Source organism: Anopheles aquasalis, chromosome 3 (genome assembly GCF_943734665.1).
Source record: "Anopheles aquasalis chromosome 3, idAnoAquaMG_Q_19, whole genome shotgun sequence".
In the NCBI taxonomy this organism is placed as follows: domain Eukaryota; kingdom Metazoa; phylum Arthropoda; class Insecta; order Diptera; family Culicidae; genus Anopheles; species Anopheles aquasalis.
The window spans coordinates 55,403,549-55,419,827 of record NC_064878.1 but is presented as its reverse complement, the minus strand read 5'-3'; the positions used below and the strand labels follow the sequence as shown (position 1 = coordinate 55,419,827).

At 49.7% G+C, this 16,279-nt stretch overlaps 1 protein-coding gene across 6 annotated transcripts in view; it reads right to left on the bottom strand.

Annotated features, from left to right (window-relative positions):
- The window catches only part of LOC126578423 (talin-2), a 53,689-nt gene extending 47,988 nt beyond the window's left edge, over positions 1-5,701 (bottom strand). For 4 of the 6 annotated variants that reach the window (XM_050240957.1, XM_050240960.1, XM_050240958.1 and 1 more), the window contains exon 1: positions 5,354-5,701. The gene's annotated coding sequence lies outside the window, so the exon portion shown is untranslated. Of the gene's footprint in view, positions 1-535; positions 623-5,353 lie in introns of those variants that run through there. The other 2 variants (XM_050240954.1, XM_050240955.1) reach the window with 2 other exon arrangements.
- Between the last annotated feature and the right edge of the window lie 10,578 nt (positions 5,702-16,279).

Genomic DNA, 16,279 nt, shown 5'->3' with positions numbered 1-16,279 from the left:
TGAAAAAGACACTTTTTTCGAGGTCACACCCAGCTTCTTTTCACAACAAAACGAAGAAGAAAAAAAAAACGATCCAGCCAGCACTGTTGTAGAACTTGCGCAGGAACAACACATTTTGTGGCCTCGATGGTAAGACCGAAAACCCTTTTTACTTTAGGAACGTACACGCGGATGAGGACAGTAATTCAATTAAGCGGATCATTCCGCCTAAATTAATTAGCGCGGCGTCGAAGCGAATGGAACCAGGCGGAACCAACACCGGAAGCCGGGAGCCTCGAAAGGATTGGTCGTCACAGAGCGCTGGAGCACAACCGGAGGGAGGGGACCGGGACTTCGTTTCGGGGCAAAACTGATTAACGATGTCACCGCGCTCACCCATCACACTACACTTGTCCTGCGAGACCTTAGGTTGCTTTACGCGGATCATCTTGATATTTTCGTCGTCCTCTTCGCCAAAAAAACTCTTATCCCCACTTCACAGACAGACAGAAAGGAGATGCAAGGGGGGACGCAATTTCACCTCTCCTTTACTCACTTAAAGCCCAGTGTTACGCACGATCCACTGTGAGACGATCGCTAGGCACGAAATACGGACGTTTACTAACCGGCACCGGCAACGAACTCGTACGAACTGAACTCACGTCGACGACGATCGAGTTGAGTAGCGCGCTACCGCCTGAGTGTCGACGATCGGAAGACCACGAGTGGTGTGTGCGCACGATTGTACGAACAGTTCGTGCCACGCAGATCGTGCTCGAGCCATCGGCGTCACGCAATTTTTGGTGCCCGAACTGAAAAAGGAGTGTATCTCTTGCTAGTGCAAGAGAGGTGCAAGGTTTGATCACACTCGATCATCTGAAGATCAGTATTTTTCCATCGCTTCTTTGGCTTCCAGTCCGGAAGTTCAATTCAAAAGGAATCGACATTGATACCGACGCAGACTTCATCTCTGTTAGGTCCATCCGGAGGACATAGGAAAACTTTACAGGAGGCATCATCGTTAGACGTTCTCATGACATGTCAAGCATTCCTTTTAGAACAGAAATCTAAGCCCCATAGTACAGTATACTGTTGCTGTAAAGGCTCAATATAGTTCTTACTTCTATCTACTCAAAAGATTATTTCACTGGATTAACTTCCTCGAGCTAAACTGAGATCCTTAACCTCTAGATCCTTAAAATCTTCCAAATTCCGGGAGCGCATATGACAGTCACTCTGCTCTCTCCTGCTCTGCTCTCTCTCTCTCTCTCTCTGGAATGTCAGGCCACTGCTGTTCATTCGATATTGGTGCGAAACAGACCAGCTACCAGCAGCACAGATGACGCTTGCTGGCTTCTCGGTGGCAACGTCCAAAAAAGGGACATGCCCCGTCAAGTCAAGCGACGGCGCGATCGGTTGCGGTTTGCTGCAGCGCAAGACGGCGGCGGGCGACAAGTCCGAAGACTGATGACTACTGTGTGCGCGTGTGCGCGCGTGTGTCTTTAGCTGCTTTCTCCCCCTGGCCAAGCAGGTGAACCAGAAGCAGAACCGCCCCAAACCACCCAACGCAACGCACACGTCCAAGGGACCTGCGACAGCCCTTTCACACCTTTTTGGCTTCTACGTCCAGCCGTCTAAGCCCTCTGTTCCCTGGAATGTCACTCAACTGCATCGGGTAGGTCCGGGATGCATTTCGCTACCAAGACGAAAGTGGTTGTTATGGTGTGTGGTTTTGGAAGAAGGTTGTTCAGCTTTACCCCTGCGGACTTGCCGAGTGTGCCATGCCATGTGTTACACCGCAGTGGGCTCGAATTCAAACGATTCGAACGGCACGAATTCATTCATAAACTACTATGGGACTACGATGACGACAATATGTAAATGGCGATTAACTGGATTCCGTGTAGAGAGGACCGACCGGACCGACCACAACAGCACATTCGGATTGAACCGCTCTGCGTGAGGCACTTGACTTGGAAATCCATTTTGCATTTGCCGGCATTCGGCCAGGGAGAGGGAGCGGGTGGGTGCCCACTAGGTGCTAGTGGTGCGTAGGATTGGGATTTCCTCTTTAGCCATCGCCCCCCCGCGTCCCGTTGCCATCGTCGTATCTCCGGACACACATATCGGAATGGCCTAAGCCGTCGCCCCGACGACGCCCCCGTTGGTTCCGGACGGCAGCGACGAATGGTGCTGGTTATGGTGTTATTGGGGCGTTATATGCGAAGGCGTCGCGCGCACACACCGAACACAACCGCACGCACTCGCGATCGATTTCGCCCGTCCGGCCGGACCATGGGGCCATTCAGAGAGGGCATCGGGTGCTCTAGCATCATGCACACAGCACCAGCTGGGCCCCAGAGCGGACCGGAGGACGGAGGTGCAGATGACGAGAGACTTGTAAAAATAGTTCAGCAATGATATCAGCAGAACACGGACGGAGCCAATGCCACCATCCTCCTACTTCCTTCGCGTGTTCCCTCCTCTTTCTCTCTCTCTCTGCGCCATGCTGCTGCTGCTGCTGCTGTTGTTGTGAGTTTGTGGCTGTCGATTTGGGTTTCGGTTTCAGCCGGACAGTCGGTCGGTTCCCGGGGCCACTCGCATTAGTGCGCGGCGTTAGTGCAATCGATGCCACATGTGCCAGCTGCTGCTGCTGCTGCTCCTAGCTGCCTAACAGGACTGCAAAAAACAAGAAGGAAGAAATCCAGAGTCTAGCGGTAGTCCCAAGTGCAAGTGCAATGGTGAGTTGCATACCTCCGCTCCCAGCCACCATCCTTCACATCACGGGCGCGCGTTCGACCACAAAACCTGCCATTCATAACTGGCAACTGCTGGTGCGCTAGTGTCTGTGTCGTTCCGTTGTGGGACCGTCCGTCCGTTCCATTGCCGAGACGATGCCGAGAAGATCCGCGTCGTCCACACGCGATCGAAATGTAGTTCACAGACCGTTCAATCAAGCGCTCGCGGGGAGCACACCGTCGCCATCATCGTTACCGTTCAAGGCAAACCGGTATATCTCCGGCAGTAATCTTTCGAACGCTCCCAACGTACACCGCGGTACATTGTCGGTATCGCTCTTCTCGCGCCACGCCAGTCCTGTTGCTGCTGCTGCTGCTGCTGCTGCTATCATGCCATCGCTTACGCTCGATGGAAACCGCAACAGCAGCAACAGCATCTAGCAGCATCCAACGGACGGACCATCCGGTGTCGACGCCAAAGGATGAGATGAGATGGGCGCTGATAAAAGCGCGGGGAGCGCAATCGAGTGCGAACGATGCACCCATCATCATCATCAACATCCAAAGGGAATGGGGCGCCACGCCAGCCTTCGAGTCTAGACTTGTGGACGACGACGACGACGACGACGACGGGCGTATGCGACCGGTAGCAGCAATAGCCGTTGATAGCCACATCCATCGATTCCTGGCGGCATTCATGTGTAGAAGCGCGCGTGCACTTATTGTCAGAGGTGGTGCAGAGGATCCGGGAATCGCCTGAACGCGTGAGGCAGGTGGAAGCCGCGCCATCGGAATCAATCCAGCAGCAGCAGCAGCAGCGGGCATCACACTAGCCTCGCAACATCCAGCCGATTAGCCACATGCACACCCTATCATCAGCAATTGATCATAAAATGCATAATGGACGGACGGGCTGGCGTTTGTTACTAATTGAAATCTGTTTACTTTGCAAGCGACCTTTAATTATATCGATCACCAAGCACCGAGCAGGGCTTTAGCAGACCGGCGGATGTTTGTTTTTGAGGTCCACCAATTAGTTGAGCTTCCGGTGGGACCTAATTTGTTTTTTTTTTCTTCTACCCCACCTTCCCCGTTTATACGAGATGGAAATCATGGTTTCATCAGGGGGTCAAGCAAAAGGGTGACCTACTGGCATCTTCTAGCCGGAGAATCTGATCTTTCTAATTGAATGATCACCGTCGTGACTCGCTTCACTCACTCCGCGGGAACGATTTGCCCGAAATCCGTGCACTCAACCTCTAAACATCCAGATCGCGCGCTGCACAGCGCCGTTGGGGTCTTAACCCTCCACGCCACGGGCTGCGCCAGCAGCAGCGCGATAGGAAAGGAACATCTTCATCTGGCATCTGATTGACAGCAATATGCGGTCTGAAAACGGGATGACTGGGGTGCGATGATGATGATGATGATGGGGAGAAGACGCATTGCACAGTGTACAGCACACCCTTCCGGGAGGGTATGGAATGGCATTCTCGCGCTTCCGAGAGTTTATGACTGCACGTCATTTCATCATCTTCCCCAAAGACCGAGCAGCAGCAGCACCAGCAGCAGTTGCACTGGGACTCTCCTCTCCGTACTCCAAAGGCAAGAAGCTGTCCATTTCGGAACACACGGTGGACGTGTACAGACAGACACAAGCGTCAGCAGAGGTATCTTGCTGCTGCTAGGCCGTGGCGCATGATGCTGAGGCTCCCTGCTGAGTAGATTCGTACCGCGCGCGTGGACCAAAAATAACGCATGATGATTTCATATGCGGGTTAATTTTAGAAACACGAAAAATTAACCGCAGTTCTCGCAGAGCGGGTTTCATTGAAGCGGCCAGACCACGCAGAGCGGACCACGGAATGGTGTTTTGTACGGTGCGCACCTTTCCCGCTTGGCAATTCGTAGTAGTTGCGTAGAAATTTAAGGGGAGACACCTTTTGCACTTTCAGTCAGTCAGTAACGAGTTGATTTTAATGGGAAATAGACAATCGAAACTCGTAAATGGGACATGCAGTCCTTTGTATCGTTCAGCACGCCCCTCGTGCTTATCACACCCCCAGCGTGTCGTCAACGCCTGCTGGCTGCTCATTGCGAGAGCATTGTCAGTATCTTGCAGCAGCTGCGCCTACTATGGAGCCTCCTAAAGGGCCTTGAATCATACTCAAAGTGTGAAGCAAAGCCTCCGCCGCTGTGTTTGCTGATAAAGCGCATACTACGCGGTCGTTGTTGATTCCGATGCGTGTCCGAGAATCGGCGTTGGCTGTGCTTGCACAACGCATTTCCACCGCCTACCGCCGTGCCAGCATGCCAAGAAGAACCGCACCAGGATGTCCAGTGTTATGGGTTGGGTTGGCAAAAAAGTTGCAGTCGATCCAGCCTTGAAATGGTAGCATCTTGCTGCTGTTGGCATCATTATTATTCCTGCATGCATGTGACATTATAATCGCGACGGGGTGGGCTGAGTAACACTCCCGACCCGCCCCACTTCCTCCTCCCACACATAGCCCACTGCCTACCGCAGACGCGCACCAGATGCAGAAATCCGCAGCAAAATGGCACACTTCCTGGGCTCCGATCGGACGGACGATGGTGTACGCAGACTGGGGCCAAGTTTAATGATACGCACGTACCTGGTTCGGGTCGGTTGGGGCGGATTTTCGCCACGGGAAATGCACGGGAAAAAGCCACGACCGCGGTGGTGGTAAGGCACTACTAGCACGGATCACACACTAACGCGGGGCCAGAACGCGCTGGCCTGACATACACCCATACACGCAATGTTTACTTTTCTTTCACCCCTTTTTCTCGCCCGCCCACCGCCTTCGACGACGCGGCCCGTTGGCTGCCGTTTCAATTACTCACGCACGCACGCACGCACGACGTCACCGACGATGGAGACATGCGCAAACAGCACGAAATCGTCATGTTTTCCCACAATCTTTACACCGCGCCCGAGTTTTTTCACAGTTTTTTGTTGCTCCCACTTCTTCCGCCGTTCCTCTTGCTTTCCGTTTGCGGTGGATGAACTGTCAAACAAAAGCGTTACGCGGGGGAGCGTTTAGAGGCGGCGGTTCAATGGTTCAATGGTAACGCTTTTGTGGATTTTTGATTTTCTTCAACGAATTTCCTGAAGTTGATAAATTTATAAGGTTCTCTGAAGGAGAATGCAGCGTATAAAGGCAATTTCATATAAGTTCTTTTGTTTGAACAGCAAGCCATTGAACAGCAGCCATTGATAAATGAATGATTTCAATAAAATGTTAAATGTTTGCAGTTGCTGCGATTCTTCCAATTTTTAACGAGATAATGCATCTTTTGGAATCAAAAAGTACTTCAACGATTCAAGAAGAACATCCTTTCCATACAAACTATCCCGAAGGATACGCTTGCCAGATACAACGTTTTATTACATTATCTAATCCAGTTGTCAGAAACTTTCCTTCCTTTCGCAAAAATTTGATTTATTTTTATTGCTTCGCCTTTGTTAAAACTTACATCCCAGCAATCGAGGCAGCAATCTTCAACGAACGTCTTTTGCAAAATTTTGCCTTGGTAACCCGGCTACCACTGTCGGCCATCGCTGACCTGGGGTCCTGGGGATAGGATGATTGAGAAAACTTTGCCTTCGCCGGCCCTTTGCCATTCTAGCCCCACCCAATTCGAACTTGCTGCGGGGCTTCATTGGTGCGTGAAAGAAACGGCGCAGAAGATACTGAATCCTGGGTTATTGCGCAGATTCCCCCCCACCTCCACGTCCGCCACCCGGAACCTCCCATCTAGCGCAGGCAGCTACTGTTGCGGAAGAATGGCTGATGATGGTTGCTACTGAAGCTGTTTCGCTACTGGTCGGTTGATATTTACCAGGCCATAAAAATCCGCCAGCGTACCGCGTTGCCGGGCCCCGGGAGCTGCACCTCGTGGCCGGGGCAATATTTTCTCGTGGCGATAAATCGCTTTAGGTGGATCCTATATGTTTTCGTGATGTTAAAACGAAAACTCATGAGAGAAAATGGTTGTACTTTACAAAATTTTATAGTAATTACAGTGGAGGATTCTTCAAATGCCATAGAGACGAATAAGATTACAACATAGATGTTTACAAACATTTTTATTTGTAATGACGAAGGACAACAATGTGCGATGCTGCCTGATAAAGAATCTTAGACCATGAATTCATTTAATTGAATATTTAGGGAATTATCAGGTTTGAAAATAAGCAAATGAATACAAAACAAGGCCGGTGTGACTTTGAAATCAGCTTGATATAAAAAATATTCATAAAAAAAAACACAAAAAGGCCGGCACACAGAATCTAAAGGACAATCTCAATCTAACTGATTTTTATCAGAGAATTTATACCCAAAATTTCTGCATTGTTAGTCAAATGGAAAGCAAAAAACTTTAAAATCAATAAACTGTTATGTTGTATACCCCAACCCCATATTCTTTCCTATATTACACCACTTGTGCCAACCGCACCGAAAGCCGAAAAGCCGAAAAATTCTGCTAAACAGCCATATCTTATATCGCAGCCTTGCTGGCGCCATTTTATGTCATTGTCCTGCCGGTCAACCAACTCCGGCGTGTTCCGGCCTCCAACCTCAGACAGACACTCCCTCCTGCAACCTCCATCGTCCGTGTGGTGCCCAACCTACCATGTGCCTAGCTTGCCCGTTTCCACATAGAATATTCCCGGGCCTATATCCTGCCTAAAATGGTTCCTGTAGCGATTTCTATTTCTTTTTGGTTCCCCGCCTCCCCATTTTTGGGGCCACCAAGTCTCTACGCGGGCAAGCGGGCGGCCATTTCACTCCCCGGCATCCGGTACATAACACAGCAGCACTGTGGCAGTTAGATGCCTCGTTACGTATCCACACCGTGTGCGGCCATATCATCGCGCGCATGTTCTTTCCCCCGAAAAAATCACTGAAACAGCAGCACACAGCCAGTAGCGATGGCCAGGGAGTAGCGAGAAGGGGGACAAAGGTTGGAGCAGCAACTCCCCAGCACACAAAAAAAAAATTCACTTAAAAAGCCCGTCTAGCTGGCGCCAAGCCACTGGAAATGGATGCTGGAAAAAGGCAGAAGTTGCCACTGTGTACTGCACAGCAAACAGCCACCAAAAGAAGTCACCGAAGAATGGCAGATAAGCCAAACAAAAGCCATTCCCTTAGGCGATGTTATGTTCTTTTTGTGTTCCGTCTCCTCCTCCTCCTTGAAACATATGTACGACACATGGGGAAATCCTCGATAGAAAGACCCTCGCCCAGGACATAGCACAAGAACCCCCCCTCTGAAAATCTGTCGCAGTGCTGCTTATGCAGAACGGCGCATACAGAGAAGCCAGGCTAACGCGCTTCTTATTATAACCGGAAATCTCCGCAGTAATAAGCCAGATTTCAATTACTTGCCCAACTGAAGATTGTTTCATTTTGGGTAAAGTATTTTTGTTCATCCCAGGAACATCCGTATCCTAGGATACAGCGGATGAGATGTACGATTTAGTCATGTTCTGCTGTGCGGATTGGCAAATTTCGATTGCTGGTTCCGCGTGTCGATGACCCGGAATATGCTAAAGAAAGGTCCACGAAGCTGGTTAGATTGGCGTGAAGTCAATGATGCCGCAGTGACTGTCTGACCATGCTCCACTCGTGCTCCTAAATATTGTGTGCCTTTTCGCAGCAGCTCTGGACAAATGGTTCGATGCATTTAATATCCATAATTGCGCTCGCTTAATCTTCATCAAACAAAAGCTACATACAAACGATATCTCATCACATAAGCCCACGGTTACAGGCAATTGCTCACTACCGAACTCCCTACAAATCGTCTTTCTTCTTAGCAGTGCTTCATTTGAAATCACGATTATCCCTACGGAAAGCGTATCACTTTCCTCTGCACTGGGGTCTGGTAGCCATAAATTCCACCAACATGGGCCGATCCGGACACTGATCGACTTCCGGATCGGCTCGCCCCTCGAGCGGAAAAATCTGTTCCATCACGTGTGTGGTCGCTCGTGCCATAAGTGCGCAGCAGCACGTGTGTAAGTACTTTTATTTAATAAATTTATTTTCTTTCAACAATCCTGTAGTCGAGGGCGGCTTTCCCTGCTGCTGCTGCTGCTGCTGCTAGTCCAGTGTGGTGACAGCAAATTGGGCCATAAATTTTCATTACCATCACGGTTAATTGAATCAAGTATTGCCGCGCATCCTTTTTATTTTCCTCGCTTCGCTACACTTATTCCGCCGACTACTGGGCAGGCTCGGCTCAGCATCACTTACGCCAACGAACCGAACGCCGCACCAGGAGCCCAACTCCTGAGATTTATCGATAATTGTAGCAAATGAAAATGAAACTCGTTCCCCGATCAGCGCCTCGATTTTGCATCAAGGACACATTTTTGCACAATTTGTGCCGAATCACCCGTTCCGCAAGGTGCTCCTCCCCGGGGGGCTCAGAAGATAGGCAAGGGTCACAAGGACCGAGGGAAGGGTGTTAAAGGGACACAGCACAGAACCCTGTGAGCGTGCCTCACCCGAGAAAACAGGGAGATTATGACAGCTGCATAACTCCCGCAACTCGTCCCAAAAGAGCGGTGAGCGCACGCGTGAGAGTAATGGTAATGTTTTCAATTAATTTGATTAAATTCCAACGACTTTTAAGACTTCATTTGTTCGCCACGGATTTTCGACCGATTCCATCAACTCATTCGCTCTTCCACAATCATTGGTAGAGACATTGGTAGAACGGTACGACGGTGGTCTCTCCTGGCCGCATGCTCATGTTTATTGAGCCGGCGATACATGAAGCGTAAACTCTCGTATAAACTCAGAATGTAATGCCAAAAAGTTTACATTTGCCGTTTACACGGTGTAAAAAAGATTATAGGTCCATGGAGCATAAATCCTAGCGTAAACGCTGTTTGCAACCGATTTGCCTCACTATATTTCCTGTTTGTGGTTTGCATTAATAGTGAGTGATCATTACTAGCGTTTTTCATCTTTTTCTTCGGAAAAAAGATCCTATTTTTCTCACAAAAGTCCATAAAAGTTCAGTGTAATTCAGATTACGCGTCTCAACCCGGTCATTTAAACATGTTCAAGTGTAAATTAATTTTATATTTACGCTTGAGTTTACGCTTCATGTATCGCCGGCTTTGCACTTTCGTTGATTCGCATAAATAAGCCGTAAACGTTCGCCTTGCTGTAAGGGTGGTAGAAGATTCAAGACAGTCCAGGGTGTCCTGGGGACCAATGGGACTGATATTTTGGGTATTTAAATGGGTTCTGGTAGAGCTGGTGCATCGTGTATGGACATTTGGCAGTAAGTATTAGCACACAGAAGGTCATAAAATTATGCAAAAGACGAATAATGCGTCTACATTTGGAAGAGGGAGAGTTTTGAAGAATAACTCCCCGTACGTACGTGCTCCGTTTAGGCATTTTACAAATCGAACAACTTGTGAAGTGATGAGAACCTCTCGTAACAAGACTTGACCGTCAAGCGACTAATGCTAAACAGAACTAAGCGTGGTCACGTGCAGATGATTTGCCACTTGATGATGATGATGACGATGAGTGCCAAGATGTTAAGATCCGGTGTTAATCCGTCCTCTTGTAAGCAGGGAGAGAGCACAGGATCGAAGGGTGTTTGTAACAAGGGTGCCGGCTAATGCTACCTTCCAATCCCTCCTTTCTCGTTGATACCACCCTCGGTCGCGCGGGGATAAGCAGATAAATAAATATCACTTTCCACCGCCATCCGTAAACACGGATAGACGTGGCATGGACGCAATGCAATGCATTACCGTAATAACGTTATTTCCGCACACAAGTCCACCATCCCCATTCACCTCAATCCGTGAACCGTTTGCAAGGAATCCTTTTCGAGGAGTTGCTTACTGCAGGCCAAAGAATCGGCGCAACCTCTGGCAAGATTTACACGACACCCGGGCGGGTAGAAAGACCCCAGAAGACCCTTCAGAATCTTTGAAACAAATTCTGTTTCCTCGTGCCGCCCAGCGTTCGACTGAAAATCAGTTTCGCGTAACGGATTCCATTATGGACGACTTCCTGGCGTTATACTGTTCCGCCCGCCGAAACGCCGCCGAGTCCCAGCAGCATGGAAACTGATTTATGATTTCGGTCGTTCCTCGTGTTTCGTTTTGCCACCATCAACGGCAATCCTCACCATCGTACGAGCTCCAAATTTTACAATCGGTTGCTCTCTAGGTGCTGGCGCGCTTTGCTGGCTCGTTGCCAATCGTCACCATCGGATTCCGGATTCTGTCGTGGAGTTTTTTATTTTCATTCTGTTTATCGGACCTTTTATTGTGGTTTTCAAATTGTGTCCTATTGTGTCCCCCTTGCCCCCGGGTGTAAACACTTGATTAGTCTCCATCCATACTCCATCTCAACTCAACGCCGGGGCCGCACCATATCCGGCCATGTGTTCCGGTTACAGTGGGCGACCGGGCTCGCTATCTGGCTTCCTGCGAACTTCCGCTCGGTGGTGACAATTAATTTTTCCCCTTTTGACCACCCTGCGGAGGCGGAGTGGAGAGCCGGGAGCGAGGGACGAAGTAAAATCATCATAAAAGCGAACGCGGACGAGGGCGAATCATAAAAAATCATTAAATTACGAGTTAATGACGCCTGGAAAATCAGCTCGCATTAACTTGGCCACCGAGAGCGCAGCGGCACGGTCCCCTTCGCGTTTTCGTTCCGGCATTCGAGGTCGAGTCTTGAGTACCCTTTTTGGTTGGTTGGACCAGATAGTGCGGCGCCAGCGTTACTTTTTCCACTGTAGCTTTAGTACAGTGCCTGCCGAAGGATGCGCTGTGGAACTGCGTTGCTTGGAGATGGAAAAAATGGAGGCGAATGGCGTCAATTTTGCCATTCGTCACCGATAATTTCTGCCCGAAGAAGCTCTCAACGGTCTGCCTTTAGCGGCCATAAAAGCAGCGCAAACGGCCCAACGAAATAAATATTCATAAGCCCCCCATCCACACTAGTGAGTGTGGATCGCGCGAAGGATCGATTCGTGCTGCTTGGATCCCGTTGATGATATTAATCAAATATACTATTCCTACGGACTGAACGGGGTGCGCCGTCTTCTCTGCGTGCGTGTCTCCCTAAATCACGCACGGTAACCAGTGACAGCTGCAAGTGCCGGTCCGTGTGCCGGCCTCTTCTTTCCACACCATTTGCTGTGACAATTTTCAACATTTTTCTTTAAAAAAGAAATCCATAAATATTATTACTAGCACCCACCCCTCAGTGACAGTGCTACTCCACTTCCACTCTACACTTCAATCAATCCGTTCTCCCTTCCTTTATGCGTGCATGGCCTGGCCGTAGGATGATGGCAACCACCACTACCAACTGGCAGAAAAACTATCCCAAAGATAATAAATCTCCATTTGCTTGATGAGTCATGTGGCAGCCCGCTCCGCTACGCATCAAGTACGCCAAGTGATGCTGCGCACCGCCGATCAGCAACCATCGCCCTAGCCTGGGATTTGGTCACGGACCCCTCGCCATGGTAACGGATGCGCTGCACTGTGTTATGTTTTGGGAAAACAAAGTATCTTTCTCATGAGAAGAAGGGTCCTAGCTAGAGCGCTGAACGATGAGTTTGATCTGATTTGAGATTTCGACGACTCGAATTGAGCTCGTAGAAGATACAATCGAACGTGTGGCCAGCCAGCGAGCTAGTGGTTGTCTCTATCGATCGATCGATCGAACGTAAGAAGGGAATATTTATAATTTTTTTACTCCCGTAATTGCACCACCGGCAGGACAATGGCCAGGGGACTCCTGTCACTGCACTCCTGTGGCAAACTTAATGTTCTCTCTCTCGGGTGTCTCCTTCGGAGTACGCTAGCATAAATTATGTTGTCACCCGTGTTGTGCTACACGGTTGATTTAATGTTTGGACGCTCCCTTTTGCCTTCTTTCTCTGTCAACGTGTCTTGTCATGCCGTTCTTCGCTACGTTTAACCATAAACCACCGGCCCCGTTGCCCGGTAGGACGACATCGACCACCGACGAGCCGATCCCCTGACGTTCTCCCGAAAAACACGTCCAGAGATCCTGGGTTGCAATCAGAGTGATTGAGAAAAATGTGAGAACATCGTAAGGACACAAACAGCATAATTTGTTTTTATTTATGGCAATATTTCGATTCGATTCGGGCGCACGGGCTGCTTTCAAGCGAGATAAGAAATCGAACAAAACACGGTGCCGTACTGTGCATCCGATTGCGCCCGGAAGTCGGATAAGAATACCGGCGTAACGGCGGAAATGGTGGAATTCCCGAAAATGCCACCGAAACGACTCTCGCCGTATCACGGAAGTGATGAGAATCGATCGGGGATCGGAGACAGTGCGACGCTGCAGCAGCATCGAACCGGAACAAGCATCGATGAAAATAAATCTGCGCGTCACGGTTGGTCCGGGGATGGTTCGGGGGATGTGTTCTGCTGTAGCCCCCGGGTGAGATGATGTTACGGTAATAAAAATGGATGGACGGTGTCAAACACGGACCCAATGTCTCGTGCCATACACACGGCACGGCCCGGCACGGCCCGACCCGGCACGCTGCTTCCGGTGTGTGACGAATTGCAGAGCGACCGAGGAGTGGTTCCGATAGATCAATCGGGTTCCGGAACCCCGACCCTCCGACTGGTGGCGAAGGGAAGCGAAACGAAACGTATCTTCCTGCGGGGCTGGATAGAAACTAAGAAACTACTGCAGGTCACTATCTCGGTGATTGTTTTTCTTTGGTTACAATCTACTCCGTCACGGTAGGTCAGAATTATACAAGTCAATTTAGTTGCTCTGGCATTTGTCATGGTTTCCGCAAACAGACGAGTTGAGGCGAGCGAATCGGACACATAAATGGGTAATGCATTCATATCGAATCACTATTGTGTGATTGATACTTGCCGATACTACCCGGTAATTGTTGCCATTCTCTGCTCCCGCAATGCGCGCTGTAAGTCACCAGCTAATGACTTGGATGCGGCGAAAAGACTTACCGATGAGTCATCGGGATTATCAATTGGTATGTATCATGGGAAGAAACCTAAATCGCCGCTCAGGGCGCTAGTAAGTTGGAGTCTCCTGGTGATCTCCTCTGAGATGTTCTCTTCCTGCAAGCAAGATCCGCCCGTCCGGTGTAGTGGAGTCAGTCAACAATCAAAAGTTATTTTCCTCCATAAAACCGACTCTAGGGCCTCACTCGCTGGTTCCTACAGGCTATTTTTCTTCCCAAATTTCCATACCAATACCCTCATTTCAATGGGGGGAAGGGAAGGGGCTCCCTCTTTGCCACTCCCCTAACCTCTCCACAGTGCGCCACTCCAGCCAATTGCTTCGCCATCTTAGTAGCCTTGTGGAGCAGCAAATAAAATGGCTGCATAACGTTACTGCTGAGCCAGCGACTGCTTTGTTGGATTGCTACTGCTGCTGCTGCCGCTAATACGAATCTTCTGCAGCCACCAGCTCCGATCTCGCGTCCTGTCTTGGAGTTCTTCCCTCTGCGATGAGCCACGGGAGCAGAACACAAGATACGAGATATCGTGGCTAGGGACGATGAGATGAGTTCAAGGAATTGCAAGCGACCCACCACCACCACCACCAGCACCATCAGCGTTGCTAAGAATAAATGTGCTGCTTGCACATAATGCTGGCGCCAAGATGGCGGCAAAGTTTTCCAACTTCTCCTCGCGGTCTCGGTCTCTCCGGCAGCCGCACGATTGGGCGATGGCAGCAGTTCGCGTTCTCGCCTCTTTCTTGTCCGCTCCACAGAAAGGCCTTCGAAACCGACATCTTTCCCCGGGCTTTTTTTTTATTATTATTTCAATTCTTTGCAGTTGCGTCCAGAGGCGGAGACAAGTCATCGAACTGGTTCGTTGTGCCGGATGAAACTGCTGCTGCGTTGATTCCCATGCCTCGATCTACCGACTCTTCGGGTAGATGACTTAAAATTGGCTGAATCACACGGCAGCCCTTTTGTCTTCTGTTTTTTTCCAACACTCCATCAAGCTTTAGAAGCTAATCCCGCCGGCACCGCCACCACCGATCGTGATCAAGCGAGGGCGTGTGAGTTTTCCATCGTGAATCCTGTTGTCAGGCCACACCACTTGCTCCACTGCACACACAGGCCACAAAGACAAATGGTGCGCTCATTATGTAATGAACAAAGTAACTAATCACGCCCGTGACGCCCTGAGTCTGCATGCTGGGCTGAAAATTCTTTTTAATCCTTAACTTCATTTGTCAACGAGAACGTTACGAGATGCGCAATTAGAGTAGAATTGTCCTCTATGCTGAAGCATCCGATGTTTGAATAACCATCGAAGATGCAGATATCATCTTCCCGATGCATCACCGTTCGTCTTAAGTTAACCATCATTTGCCCCCTCGGTACATTTGGTCATGTCTCAATGATCATTAATCTTTCGAAACTTGAAACCCGTCTTCGAGGCGCACGATGATGTTTGACGCTTTGCGCTGGCAAACAAAACGGCATCTCTTGGTGAGGCGCATGGGACAAGAACATGGAAATCAATTGTTGTACCGTAGCCATCCCCGGTGCTGAAGTTTCTGGCTTTTCCTGGGGTTCAAATTTCCGCAAATCAATTCATCTCTCCAGTCTCGAAGCCGGAGACGTGTGGACTGAAGACCCAAAACCTTGCCAGCGCCACGTGAGCTCAATCGCTGTGCACACCCCACCATCAATTGCCGGCCTCCTCGTCCGCGTCCTGTGAGAAGATGTGGTGACGGTGGGCTCGGGATGTCAACGAGCGTAAACAGAACAAAACGCTGCTGCTGCCGTGTGCCCCTTGTTTTGCCACCGTTGTTCTCGGCTTCTTCGGAATCATTTACTTCCGATTCCGGCCAGCGAGGAAGAGGAAGTTTTCCTTCGATTCTTTTTTTTTCTCGCTGTTTTGCTCCTTCGTGTTCCCATCCTTCCTGCCTTCCTGCCTGCCTATTGTGCCTCTCGAATGTTGCTAAAATGTTTACTCATCGGTTTCACTTACCGAAAAACCCGGGGACCCCTGGTTTACTTCCTAGATTTGTTTTTCTTCCTGTGGTGGTGGCCGTTTATCATCCGTCGTGCCCGTGGAGAGGGTGCCCGTCAAGAATCGGAGGGCTGCTACTCCCTTCCCTGTTCTTAGTTTTTCTTTTTTCGCCTTTGTGTCTCGTAGATCGACGACACAACAAACGAACAGCAATTTATTCAGTGATTGCGCCCCGGCGCTCGTGGCCCCGATGAATATCTGCCGTAAAATGGCGTTCAGTCGTTCAATTGCCGCTCCCTGATGCACTCACTCATGAATACAAAACTATCCATCGCCCTTACATTAGGATCCAGGGACTTCTACAGCTTCCCCTGGCCAGGACATCGTTTTCCTTTTTGGAGCATCGAGCGCGAGACATTATCGGCCGTTTCATCAAAAACGATTAAAAAACGGAAAATTTGTGGCAGATGTAAATTGTTTGTCGCCCGTCGCGGTACATGATTTCCGCGGTCAACGGACAGTAACG